At 33.6% G+C, this 13,543-nt stretch overlaps 1 protein-coding gene across 6 annotated transcripts in view; it reads right to left on the reverse strand.

The window, feature by feature from the left end:
- FSTL5 (follistatin like 5) overlaps positions 1-13,543 on the reverse strand; it is a 781,414-nt gene that overhangs the window by 56,023 nt on the left and 711,848 nt on the right. The gene's annotated exons all lie outside the window — the stretch shown is intronic.

Below are 13,543 nucleotides of genomic sequence, written 5' to 3' on the forward strand. Positions count from 1 at the left end.
AAACAAAAACTATCCTACATTTTGAATCTCTTCCACGTTTTGTTTGCTGAAGACTGTGATTTGCTTTCTCTACAACACCAATATTAAAACTCCAAATTAAACTGAATGGACAAGACTTCCTGAGCTTTATAAATTACTTAATAAGTATATTCAATGTCAACTGGAGATGATTTTGCCCTTCATTGTTACAATTTAATAAAATTCAGTTTACAAAAAAGCATTATAATTTGTGCAGAAATATCAGCTATGAGGTGGTTGATATTCCAACTTACAAACTTCACCAATTAACAAATATTTCTGTAAACAGGTTAAAGCTAAATAAAAACTGAGAAGACTAATGAAACATTTCCTTCAATATACATGGCTTTGAACCAGGGAAAATTTCACTGAGTTAAGTCTCTAGGGCATCTTCAGAATTGTGTGAAAGACAAATTTTGAACAAGCAATTTAGGAGATTTAAAATAGAATCTACTTGAGGAAAAAATAGGTTCTCTAAACCCTAGAAGAATTTTATTACTCCCAGGGTTCAAGGTTTTTTGAATCATAAGTTTCCATCAAACCCTAAGTGAAATAAAATGTTTCCCTTTGAGGAAAGTCTTAGTAAACTTTCTCTTCTTGGTAGCACTGTTACAATAAAACGGTGAATCCCCTGAGCCGACTATGGCCAGTTAAGCCATGGACGCAACCTTGACCTTTTGCAAACATAAGCACAACTTAATGAGGGCTATTCGCTAACATAAGTGAAACTTAACTTGAGCTAGTTCTTGCAAATGCTTTCTTATATTAAAGAAAAGTGAAACTTCAGCTTAACCAACTAATTTATAGTTACTAACTAATTTATAGTTATACAACTAGGGACTTTCAATGGAATAGACCAAAAAGGTAACTAAATAATTGTAACCAATCAAGTATTTGCTTTGCTTTGCTTCCAGTTCACTCTATAAACGGTTTTTTTGTTTTTGATTCCCTCAGCAGAGGCCAAAAACCACCTTCAGTTTGGTGCCTCCTAACTCATCGTTTGCTCAAATACACTCTTTAAAGATTTCATTGTGCCTAGTTTACCTTTTAAAAGCATTTATAGAAAATGTGAATTTGTATGTGCCATAGAGATGGATGCCCAGATTAAGTAAGCCAGTGGCCCCATCAACAACTGTTACAATTTAAAAGACACTGAAAAAACTTCTAAAACTGCAATCTTAGTTTGTTACTTTTGAGGTAACTCAAGTTCCACAAATATCTTCAAAATGAACTACCATCATATGACGTTATTCAGGTGGCTGATAACTGGCAATTCTCTGTGTCCACAACACCTAAGGTCATGGCGAAGTTTTCAGTAAGATAAAAATTGGGACTGGCTCAGTGTAAGTTTTTCTTTTATGAAGAATTACCATACTAGCCAGATATTCAGAGAAACTTTCCTAAGTGCATTATTTTTCAATGAAAATTCACTGAGGGCTAATTATTATAACCACTATAGGAAAAATACTATGATGACAATTCATCAACCCAAGGGAAGAGGAAAACAGCATTTGTAATCACTCATTGTGTGCCAGGAACTGTACAAGAGGATGCAATCAAACCAAACAAGTGTAATGTGGATAATATGCATGCTTTAGAAATATGAAAAACTAATCTTAGACTCTTTCTGTTGTAAATAATAGGAAATCCATTCCAAACTTCTTAAAGCCAGAAGGAATTTAGGGCTCACCGGTGGACATTCTGGAGTTAGGACTAGCTAAATCATAGCTGAATTTTCGTCTACAGTAATGTAATTATAACTTATTTTTTTCTTAATCTGGAGGAAAAAATAATGGCTCCTGCATTTTCAATGTTAGCTTCAAAGTCAGGCTTCATGTGCTGTGAAAATAGCTATTCAGCTCTAGATTGCCATCTTTTGAGGATTTAGGGCAGTAAACACAAAAAGCAAGTCTCTTTCCAAAAGTCCCAGTAAAAGTCTCACTGCAACATACGGTCTCTGAATGGAGTACGTGCCCATGGCTGAACTACACATTGTGTCCAGAGAGAACTCAAGGGCAAATTTGCCTAGGATTATGTCAAGCGCTCTCCTTCTTCATTTGATAAGTGAAAAAACGTATGCAAAAGACACAGACCTGCAAAGAGGGAGGGTGAATCCTTAGCATACTGATTTTTTTAAAGCTTATTCCACAGTTTCATTTACTTGGAATCACACTGCAGTAAGTGGCAGAACATGAATTTGGATCTATATCCTTATTACTCCAAAGTATGAGTTTAAGAAAAATCTTTTATTTTTAAACTTTTATTAAACTGTAATAATATTTATATAGCACTGTAGCAAAATTAGACAAAATCTGTATGTCATTTGCCATTGGAGCCTGGAATTGTGTCTGGTATTTGAAAAGTTGGTATTTAATGCAATCTTTTTGAATAAATGAAGTGTATTTACAACTGACATGAGGTTGAATGCCTTCAACAGAAAGTAAATTCTGAGGGCGGTGCTGTCTTAAATGACTAGAGGAGCAGGAAAAGTTGCATGAATTAAGAGTGATATTGAGTTTGGCTAGGAGACTGATAACAATTAAGAGGATCTAAATCAGAATTGGAAAGGGCACTGTAGACAAAATGAGTAATTATGTGAAAGCAGGAAAGTGTAGGGACTACTCAGGTTCTTGGCTGGACCATATGATGTGTGCATATCAACATTAGGATATAAGGCTGCTGGAGGAGGGAGCTTCAATGTAGTTTGGACATGATCTATAAGCAACAAGAAAAAAATCTTTTATTTTTAAACTTTCAAAAAACTATAATATAATTTATATAGCACTGTAGCAAAATAAGACAAAAATCTGAGTTTTTTTTTCTTTCCTTTGGAGTATTATATCATTCTAGATATAACATAGAAAGAGGAATCTAGTGGTTCTCTGTTTGGTGAACAGAGTAGAGAACTGTATGGAGAAAATGATAAATATGGAAAACAGGAAAGAGTAAATTGTGTTTAGAAGTTGAGAGGCAAGGGGCCTCAGCTTAGGGCTGTGTCTGTGAGACTGGGGAGGAACAGATTAATGAACAGACTTTATGAAGTTAGACATGAGCAGACAGAAAAAATTACTGCAGGGTCTGCAGGGACTACTGACGCAACACTATATTTTTTTCTCTCTCCCTTCTGAAATCATTTATCTTTGGAAGGGGAAAGTCAAACTGATCTAAGAGATATTAAATACTGCGTTGAAGGTCTCAAAGGAGGTGGAAATCTAGTTTCCAGCCTAGGTCTGTGTGGTCTCAAATTCTCACTTCTGCTTGCATCTCATACAAATGAAAAATAACAAAAATTCAAAATGCCAAGAGAACCTCAATTAGGGAAATTTCAGCAAATTTTATGAACAGTGTCTTTAAGGTAGACTTTGAAGGATTTATTAATATTGGGGAGAGGATAAAGAAACAAAGTTTTCTGCAAGTAAATACAGATAGGCACAAAAATGTGGTGTAGATCTGTTATGAGGAGTTGAGTTTTGTTGTAATAATAGCACGTAAACGGGAGAAAAGGGAGTGTTGCAAAGGTTGGCTTGGGATAACTTGTAGAGTACATCAGTCATTAGGTTTTACCCCAACAATGAGGAAATAACTTGAATTCTAGAATGTATTGAGTGGTAAGTCTAAATTTGGACTGAACTGAGTTTATAGCTGGTTCCAATACATACGAAATGATTCACCATTTGTAGAATAGGAATAAAAATTTATGTTGCTGCTAGTTTTAAATGAGACAGAGCATAAAAATTGCTTAGCTGAGTATCTGGTGTAGAGTAAGTACTCAATGTTTGTTAATCACTATCAACATATATAATAACCTTAGCAATAAGTACAAAATCTACAATTGAGCGATACAAGCTGAAAGCATGGAAGTGGTATGGTAAACTTGAACTTGACTTATAAATTCAGACTTTAAAATCTATATTAAAGTAAGGAAATTAGAAACACTTTAAATGATTATTGTGCACAGGGCAAAAGGAAAGTTAGAGATTATTACTGAAACTCTGTGTTGGACCATACGAATAAATGGTAGTATAGTGCCTCTACTTTTAGTCAGTTTCTCATATTTCTAGTTCACTTTTCTTTAAAATTGTCATTCATTTATTTCTTACTACAATTCATATTCTTGACTTTTAAAATCACTGTTTACCATAATAAAAAAGTGAATCTCTTTGAATTATTTACATTATAGACTTAAAATAAAAAATGATTTTTTTAATCTTTTACTTGCATATAGTTAGAAAAATTGTTTCCCCAATGAATTTGAAATTTTAACAATGAATTTATTAATAAGAACAAATATTGTTTATTCTCCTTCTATAAACCAAATATTATGGTAGTCCAAAAACTGTTTTCAAGTATTTTAAAATATTAAAATATGTTAAAACAGATAATTTCACATTTATCTGTTAAAATTGATCTGTTAGTGGTAGAAACATCAAAAGGATTACCAACACATCATTTTCATCCATGACAGATGACAATTTAGATATAATACAGTTTCTCCACATATCTACTAATTTGCTGGATTTCCCTGTTATGGTTCATTTTAAAGGCTCAATATCATCCTTTTCATGTACTTCATTTTTGTTTGAACCATATCTTAAAGAACTCTAAAACCTGACATTTTACGGCATTATTTCTTGTTCAAAAGGAAAAGCAAGAAATAAAACATTGTACGAGAAAAAGTAAATGTGAAAGAGTAATCATACCTGAATTAAATAAAATAAAAATTTAATTTAATTTAAATGAAAAGAGGAATGTGATTGTCTGAATATTATCTGTTTGACTCAAAATAACCAGTAATTTCTTTATTGTACATGGATAGCTACAGTATAGATATATCAGCAGATTTACAACTCAACTAAAATGCTACAAAATATTAACTCAGTTGGATTCACAATGAATATTTTTTACAGCCTCTGATCATTGTGAAGATAGAGCATATCAGTGCCAATACTGATGCCCACCCAAAACTGCCTGCACAGCCACCACCACTAATTTTACATTTAAATTAATCTTGCTTTTATGGTCAAACAAAATAAAAAAGTGATGTGTATATAAAATAAGCATTTAGCCACATTCTCAGAAAATTTCCAAAATGTTTTACCATTATTTGATGCATATATTCTCAAAGACAAAGTTATTTATTTAATTGTATTGCTTTGTTAAGCCACAGTAGAATGCTTTAAGAGTTTCTGTTAAGTTATATACTCCTGTATTTGAAGTTTTATCATTTTAATAACAGTTGCATTAAGAAAAATTTCATAAATTCATAAAATGCTATAATAAAATATATAATGTGCCTTTCTTTTGACAGAAAAATAATATATCCACTTAATGATACAAAGAATTAAAAACGTCAATGTACATTATCTTTTTCTTCACCAAAATTTTATGAGAACCAGCTAATGCTATATATGATTGATTCAAAATATTGCAGTCTACTGTATTAAATATATGTATTAATAGGCCATGCAATGCACACTTTCAATTCATGGAAGAAAATGCTTAAATTCTCACAATGAGCTCTGCCCCTCTCTTGTGGTGTATTCATTATGTCGTATCTTAACTTCTGACATATTTCTTTATGCATTTTAATTCATATTTGGGAGTGTTTTTACTAATGAGCAAACAGAGTAATCTCTGCAACCACATAATTGACTTGTTTAGGGTAAAGTAAGTGTGATTTACCATTATTAGCAAGCTGAAAATCATATGAAAGAAAGAAAAAAAAGTACCTATATATGCATATATATTCGCTTATATTTGTATACCATAGCTGTCTCTTAAGAGAATACTGGATCCTGTGAGATGGACAATCCTGTTTTACTGAACACTTTGATGAGTTAGCATAAGGACCACTGAGAGAAGAAGCAAGAGCTATTTTACTTTGCATAATAAAATTCAAGAGTCAAATCTGCAATGTGGAGTGTTTCTAAATTATGTGTTATTAGTGCTCCATTGATTTCTTCAGTAAAAATTTGTCATAGAATAAGTCTGTTTAGGGTCTTTATTAAATTCTAGAGCTTAGAGTCTACCAATAATACCTGTAAAAACTCTTCCTTTTTAAAATAATTACATATACACATATTAAAAATAACGTGTTCTTTAAATCCAAATCTCATTCACCCATACATCAAAAACATCACATAGCAAATGTCGGCTAGCAACATGACTAATAAAACATTCTGTGAAAAGAGGTGCAGGTCTATTTTGTTCATCCACTTTGGACACAAGACTCCTTTATTAACAAGTGTCAGAGCAGAGCATAGTTAACACAGAACAAAGACCAAGAAGGGAAGCAGACAGGGTTCTCTAACTCAAGAACATAAAGGTAACACACTGAGTAGCACTGTTTTTTCTATCTAAGCATTTTACACTCAATGTGTGTCCTGTATTAATATGCTAAAGAGGATTGAAAGTATTGCTTAAAATAAAAGCCAATCAGGCAACCACAATGAAAAAAAAAAAGTGGCATTATAGATCAAAGCTTGACAGGTATAATGTGTTTACTTCATTAGAAATAAGATTAAGAAAATTATCCAGTGTTTATGGAGATGAAGCTTTGCACCCATGTAAGAATGCTGGCTGGTTTGCTAAAAATGGTTTGCACATGTATACACACAAGTATATATAAAAGTATATGCATATACTTTGTTTGACAAACAATTTATGAATATCTTCTGTTTTCAGATAGTGAAGTAGCTCTGGGATCTAAGGATCCCATGAGATAATAGGTTCTGAAAATATAGAGTTTGTGTTTGTTTGGAGTGGAGAGGGGGAGTAAAAAAGGTAAGAGAAACCGTGGAAAGGGAAGGTCACAGTTTCAGAACTTATGCATATTTCAATATTCACATTTTGAAAGAGTGTAGACAGAGTTGGCTCCTGGGATATTTGGAATTCTTTGTTAGTTTATTTCTCTTTGTGGGAGGAATTAGCATGTGAGGATGAAAGGAGTTAAAATGCACCTCACTGAATTGTGACTTCTGTGAGATTTTCATCTACAATACATTTTTTGAAACAATTTTAATTGCAGTTCATCATCCCAAGATTTTACTTTTCTCTAAATGCCATGGAACAACAGGTATTTTCAATTTCTGCTGTGCTAGGATTTCAATGTAACCACAGCATTTTAGTGCTAAAATTGTGTCTCCATACACCTGGCCTGTCCATGAATCAAGTCATAAGATGAGTTGTCATGATATATGGTTAGCCATATATATAATTTTTGCTTTAACGGATTTGATAAAATATGGGGGAGAATGATATACTTTAACTTTCACTTTCACAGAATGTTTATTTTTCCCTTGGAGGAGCTTTAAGGAAACATATATCAAACTCAACCCCTTCTTAATCATTTCCTTGCTGTAATTCATGCCAAAATGAGTGCTATAGACCACTCTCCAGACTGTCGGAGCGGTGTCTGATACTTATTCTCTCATCTTACTTCATCCCTGTAGCAGAGCCACAGCCATTGGCTGTGCAGGGATTACTACTGATCGGAAACAAGATAAATCCTTAGCCCCTTACTACCCCCATTTGGCTCCAAGTACTCTTACACTCTTAGCACTTATTTCACTGTTGAGGATCCTAAAGGAGTGCCTTCCAGCTACCCTTGTCCTTTCCAGTCCATTCAAATTGAAGAGTAACACGGAGGTTCACTTCATTGAATTCCTGATTTACCCTATGAAATTCAAGTCCAAACCAATATCATCTTGGGGTGTGGTGCTGGGGAGGGGAGGCATGTTATAAAGAAACTTTTTGAACACTAGTTGTTTGTTTACTTGTTTCATTTAGCAGGTCAGGTCGTGCCAAATGAAGCAAGCTAACAGAGGAGGAAAAAGTTGTGGGAACTGGCATTTTCAGGATTTTATATAAATGCCTGTTGCTTAAAGTCTCCCTCTATCTCTATTCATCTTATTGCTTATCATGTAATCACTGACTGAAATAAATACACCTGCATGCACACATACACACACATCCTTCCAAGTACAAACATTCATTTTAAGACACTACATAATCAACCAATCAACCCCTAGACAAAAATGGCAATAACAAGTATATCAATTTCATAACTGCTGCATTTTCCTCTCAAGAAATTAGAGCAATTTTAAGATTGATTTCTATAAAAATATAACCCAAAAAATGAGAAAAGTGGTTTGAAATTCCAAAGAATATAATCAAATGGTAGTTTGGGTTGCGGGGGGGATAGTTTCAAGAGTAGGTAAGCCTTTCAAGACATCTCAAATAACATCACCGAAGTTTATGCCTTCTCTTATTACTCACAGGACTAGTCCTGGAGTGGATATATAAATCATAAGTCATCTCCTTGAATTTACTCTAAGTGCCCTGTGTGCCAATTGACATCAGCATGTTTCAGCTAGATTGGATTAAATCTGTTTGTACTTGAACTCTAACTGGGAGAGATAGGAGAAGAAATGGGAAAGGAATGATTTGCAGGTGCTACAAAGTGCAGGTTATAATACATCTTTTTTTTTCATCAAATGGCACTTGTTTTAAATTGTATCAAAGGTATTATTTTAGTCAGTGAGAACTTTAAAGGATTTCTACTTATAACACCAAATAACCCAAATGTTAGTTGTTCCCTTGCAATCTAAGTGAAGATATCTTGCTGTTAGTTATTCTCTTGCCAACACATCTTACTTGTGCGACGTCAAAAGCTCTAGGAAAGACTTCTGCTAATTCTTGCATTTGTGGTAGATTACACTTTCTGGCCTTCCTGGTATCCTGCACTCAGATTTCTCACATTTCCCTGCTCTGCACCACGTTGGTCTCCATGTAGTTCTCACTTTCATCCCCCTTCTGCCCCAAACAAATAATTCTCAGGAAGGATTAATGAAGATTTTTTGAGGGAGGTTTCATGGAAAAATTCCATGGAAATTACTCATTGCCTAATGTCTGCTACCTTCTTAGCTTCTCCTCTTCTTTTCTCAATTCTCCTTACCTTTCTAGAATCTTTACATATAAAAGAAAATATAACATGTAACTGCCAGACCTATTGATCTTAATTTATTATGCAAATTCTAGTAGCACCTGCACAGCAAGCTACAATGTTCACACATAAGAAACTGGTATTTAAATTTTTCTCTCTTCACAATGGCAGCAAAAATAAAACAATTGATTATGTAAATCCTCATGCTTTATGAGAATTACTTGTTTTGAAGTTTAACACAAGCATTTTGAAAACTGTTTCACCAAATCTCCTATGCATTAGCCATGTAATTTTTAAAAAGTTAACAATAGTAGAATTACAATATTATTCAAATATTCAAGTGTATCTATTTACATGTAATGATATTGTAATTTCAATTTAATATGACAACTGAGTTGTATAACTTATTTTTTTGGATACAAATTACACGTAGAATAATGAAACGTTGCTTTATATTTGTTTATAATTGATTTTAGAAGGTAATGTATTATTTCAAATTTTATTAGACATAATTGACTATTATGAGAATTACATTCATTTTCTTTCTTTTTTTTTTTTTTTGAGACGGAGTCTCACTCTGTTGCCCAGGCTAGAGTGCAGTGGCAGAATCTTGGCTTACTGCAAGCTCCACCTTCCTGGGTTCATGCCATTCTCCTGCCTCTGCCTCCTGAGTAGCTGGGACTACCTACAGGCGCCCGCCACCACGCCCGGCTAATTTTTTTGTATTTTCAGTAGATACGAGGTTTCACTGTGTTAGCCAGGATGGTCTTGATCTCCTGACCTCGTGATCTGCCCGCCTTGGCCTACCAAAGTGGTGGGATTACAGGCATGAGCCACTGCGCCCGGCCCATTCATCTTCATTTTTAACAATCACTTTTAATTTTACCTATCTGTATATTTTTATTTATAAAAATAAAAATCTAAATTGAAATTCATCCTATAACAAATTTATATTTCTTATGTCATTCCAAAATATACTACTTTTGCACTACATAATCTCTTCAACTTTTAAACTATGGTTTCCATAATTTATTAGTTTCTTGCTTAAGTTTAAATTTTTTAAAGAAAAATTTTTACTACAAGTCTGAGAATGTGTCTTAAATGGTATTCTTAAATTCTTCAGTCATGATTTACTTTATGACATTGCATGCTTATCTGATATACTTAAAGACTAAAGAAGCCGGAAAATTACAGGGGCAGAAACAGAAAAACTGGAGGAAAAATGAGACGAAGCCAGGCAGGCAAAAGTACAGACTTTTAGGAAAATTGTAAATAATGAACGGGGAGCCAGTCTCCCAGTGGAGATTACGAAGTCTGGACAACAACTAGTGAGCAACTGAATACTCAAACATTATTTTATTCCAGTCCTTAGAATGAAATGAAGTAAGTTGGTTAAGGTCACCAGAGTCAATGGTGAATGGTGCTGCTGGGATATTCAGGCTTAGATCTGTCTGACAGCAGATGTAAATTCTTATTACTGTAGTTACTGTTTCCACAAATTTGTGTACTCTGAACACAGCATTTGCTTAATGGTGATAATGTGTTGGAGGCTGAGAAATCCATATATAGGAAACACAGTTCTTCCCTCAGTACCAGATAGTCTGGTTTAGGAAATAGTGTAGCACTTTCTTCCTTCTTTACTTCCATTCCTATGAGAAACATAAATTAAGTGTCCATGGTTTTTAGGCACTAAGAATATAAAAGCCTGACACTTGTCAAGAAGCTTTTCAGACACTGAAGATATAAATTATTTGAAATAAGTGTACCAGCATGAGAGAAAAGCAGATTAACGTGATGTAGAGTCAGAGAAAGAAAACTAATATTAATTCAACACATGTTTCAGACCCTTTGCCTGGCATGGAAACATCTACGGAGCCCAACAGTTAGAAAGCAGTGTCAAATTCTGAAAAACACAATTTATAACGATTCAATCTCAGCAGCACATATTTAACTACGTGCTGAATTTGCTTAGAAATATACTATATGGGCCGGGTACGGTGGCTCACACCTGTCATCCCAGCACTTTGGGAGGCCAAGGTGGGTGGATCACCTGAGGTCAGGAGTTCAAGACCAGCCTGACCAAGATGGTGAAACCCCGTCTCTACTAAAAATACAAAAATTAGCTGGATATGGTGGAGGGCGCCTGTAATCCCAGCTACTATGGAGGCTGAGACAGGAGAATTTCTTGAACCTGGGAGGCAGAGATTGCTGTGAGCTGAGATCGTGCCAATGCACTCCAGCCTGGGTGACAGAGGGAGACTCTGTCTCAAAAAAAAAAAAAAGAAAAAGAAATATACTATATGAAATTGATAGGAGAAAAGACCATATTCATTGCTCAGGTGTTCCTGATGTGGAATAAATCCTCATTATGTTAAAACTACCTTACGTAGTTAACAGTTTATTTTTGGAAACGCATGTTAATTTTTACTTCTCACATTCACTGTAGTAAAATGAGTAATTACTTCGAACTGCACCAAGAAATTTGATGATCATTCATGTTCATTAAAATGGGATTCTACATGCAGGTAGAATTGCTTTAATTTAATTTTTATTCTTACTAAATTACTCTTACTAAATTAAATACATATAAATAAAGTAGTGACAAAATACCCATGCATTTCACTGCATATTCCTCAAAGGAATATAAAGATGCTTAAAAATATCTTCAATTATACTTTTCACTCTTTTTCATAATATATAGAACTAAAATAAATGTGTGCCTTATAGATCTTCACAATATTTAGATGTTTTTCGAATTAATATTAGCTCCAACTCTAGCTCTGAGGTAATCATTTAGAACCCAAAGAGATGCTATGGTCTGACAACATATAAATTATATCTACAAACACAGAATTACAAATAGCACTTACTGCATGCCACCAAAGTCTATACTCTTGACCCCGGTAGGTATTTTAACATAATGATAACTTTACATATTATAGGGTGAAGACACTCCCAACTATACACAATTACACCTAGTAGTGTCATACACACTAAAATTTTTCTCAAAGAAATTGTATTAATAGTACATTTTTAAAAAATAAGCAAGGTTGATAATAGCATATTAAATACAGTAATAGGGAATAGGCAAGTGAGATAAAAACAAAAGTTACATATCTAATTATTGGTTATTAATACTTTGTCAATAACTTGAAAACTACGAAAGAATATTTATTAGTCATAACACCCAATGCCAATTAAATTAAATTTTATCCTCATCAAATATGTATAAAAACTTCATATATTTTTCAGATAGCATCTTAAGTGGTACCATTTCAGTTCAACTCTGATTTTTAAGTCCCTGAGCTATTACAATCAGAACCTAAAAAACTGTTAATTTTATCAGATATTCTGTAGTTTCAACAATTTGTTTTCCACAAAAATGAGTAATAATAATAATTACTATTATTATTTTTTGACACGGTCTGGCTCTGTTGCCGAGGTTGGAGCACAGTGTGACCTCAGCTCACTGCAATCTCCACCTCTCAGGATCGAGCAGTCCTCCAGCCTCACCCTCACGAGCAGCTGGGGCTACAGACATGCGCCACCATGTCAGCTAATTTTTGTAATTTTAATAGAGACAGGGCTTTGCCATGTTGCCCAGGCTGGTTTCAAACTCCTGTACTCAAGCTACACCCCCGCCTTAGCCTTCCACAATGCTGGGATTACAGGGGAGAGCCACCATGCCCGGCCTGCACCTTATGTTATTTAATCACTTTTTTGCTGAGCACATAATAGGCATTCTGAAAATAATGGCTAATTGATTGACAAATACATCAAACTTTGAAAATATACTTGCCTTTGCAAGGAATAGTTTATTCTATCTTTGACTGTGAGTTATAATTCTGATTTATTAATCCCCCTTTTTATTTTTGCAAAGTTGAATTATGCAGTCTTTCGTAATTCTCACAACTGCAATTTTTAGATGATATAATTTTTAACTTAAATAAGGAAACAAATATGCACAATAATCCAATAATGGCTCATATAACATAGCAGTTCCCACACATCAGAATTCACTAGAGTAAAAGGACAAAATGTTTGCTTCAGATTCATTTTTAACATTGCTAAGCAAATATTTTTAAATTGTTTCAATAGATTTTAAAGATACATAATACTAAATATCATGATATGCCAACCTTCTCCTCATTTTAGCATTTAAACCTCTTCTATAAAGCTTTGCAGTTTTATAACTAGAAGTTAATGCTACTTTTTCGCCTCTTGTAAATACATCAAGAGATAAAACACACTAATATCTTTTCTCAAAGTGCAGACCTCAAACATTTCATTTCAACTTCTTGTATTTCCTAATACAATTTTATATTAATTACAATATGATCAAAAAATGATGAGAGTGAACAAAATATTTATATTGAATATATTTCTATGACTGTGGCTGCTTCTCCATACCAAGTTTCAGTTAACATTCTCTCCATTTGAGAAGTGATTTTATCTTTTAAATTATTTATCTTTGGGGGAAATGCCAGCATTTTGTAAGAGCCCAGTAAGAAAAATCTTAATGACAATTTGCAAAAACATCGTTAAAGTGATTTTTAAAAATAAAACTGTATTTTCACAAAT

This window comes from Nomascus leucogenys, chromosome 7b, assembly GCF_006542625.1.
Source record: "Nomascus leucogenys isolate Asia chromosome 7b, Asia_NLE_v1, whole genome shotgun sequence".
In the NCBI taxonomy this organism is placed as follows: Eukaryota; Metazoa; Chordata; class Mammalia; order Primates; family Hylobatidae; genus Nomascus; species Nomascus leucogenys.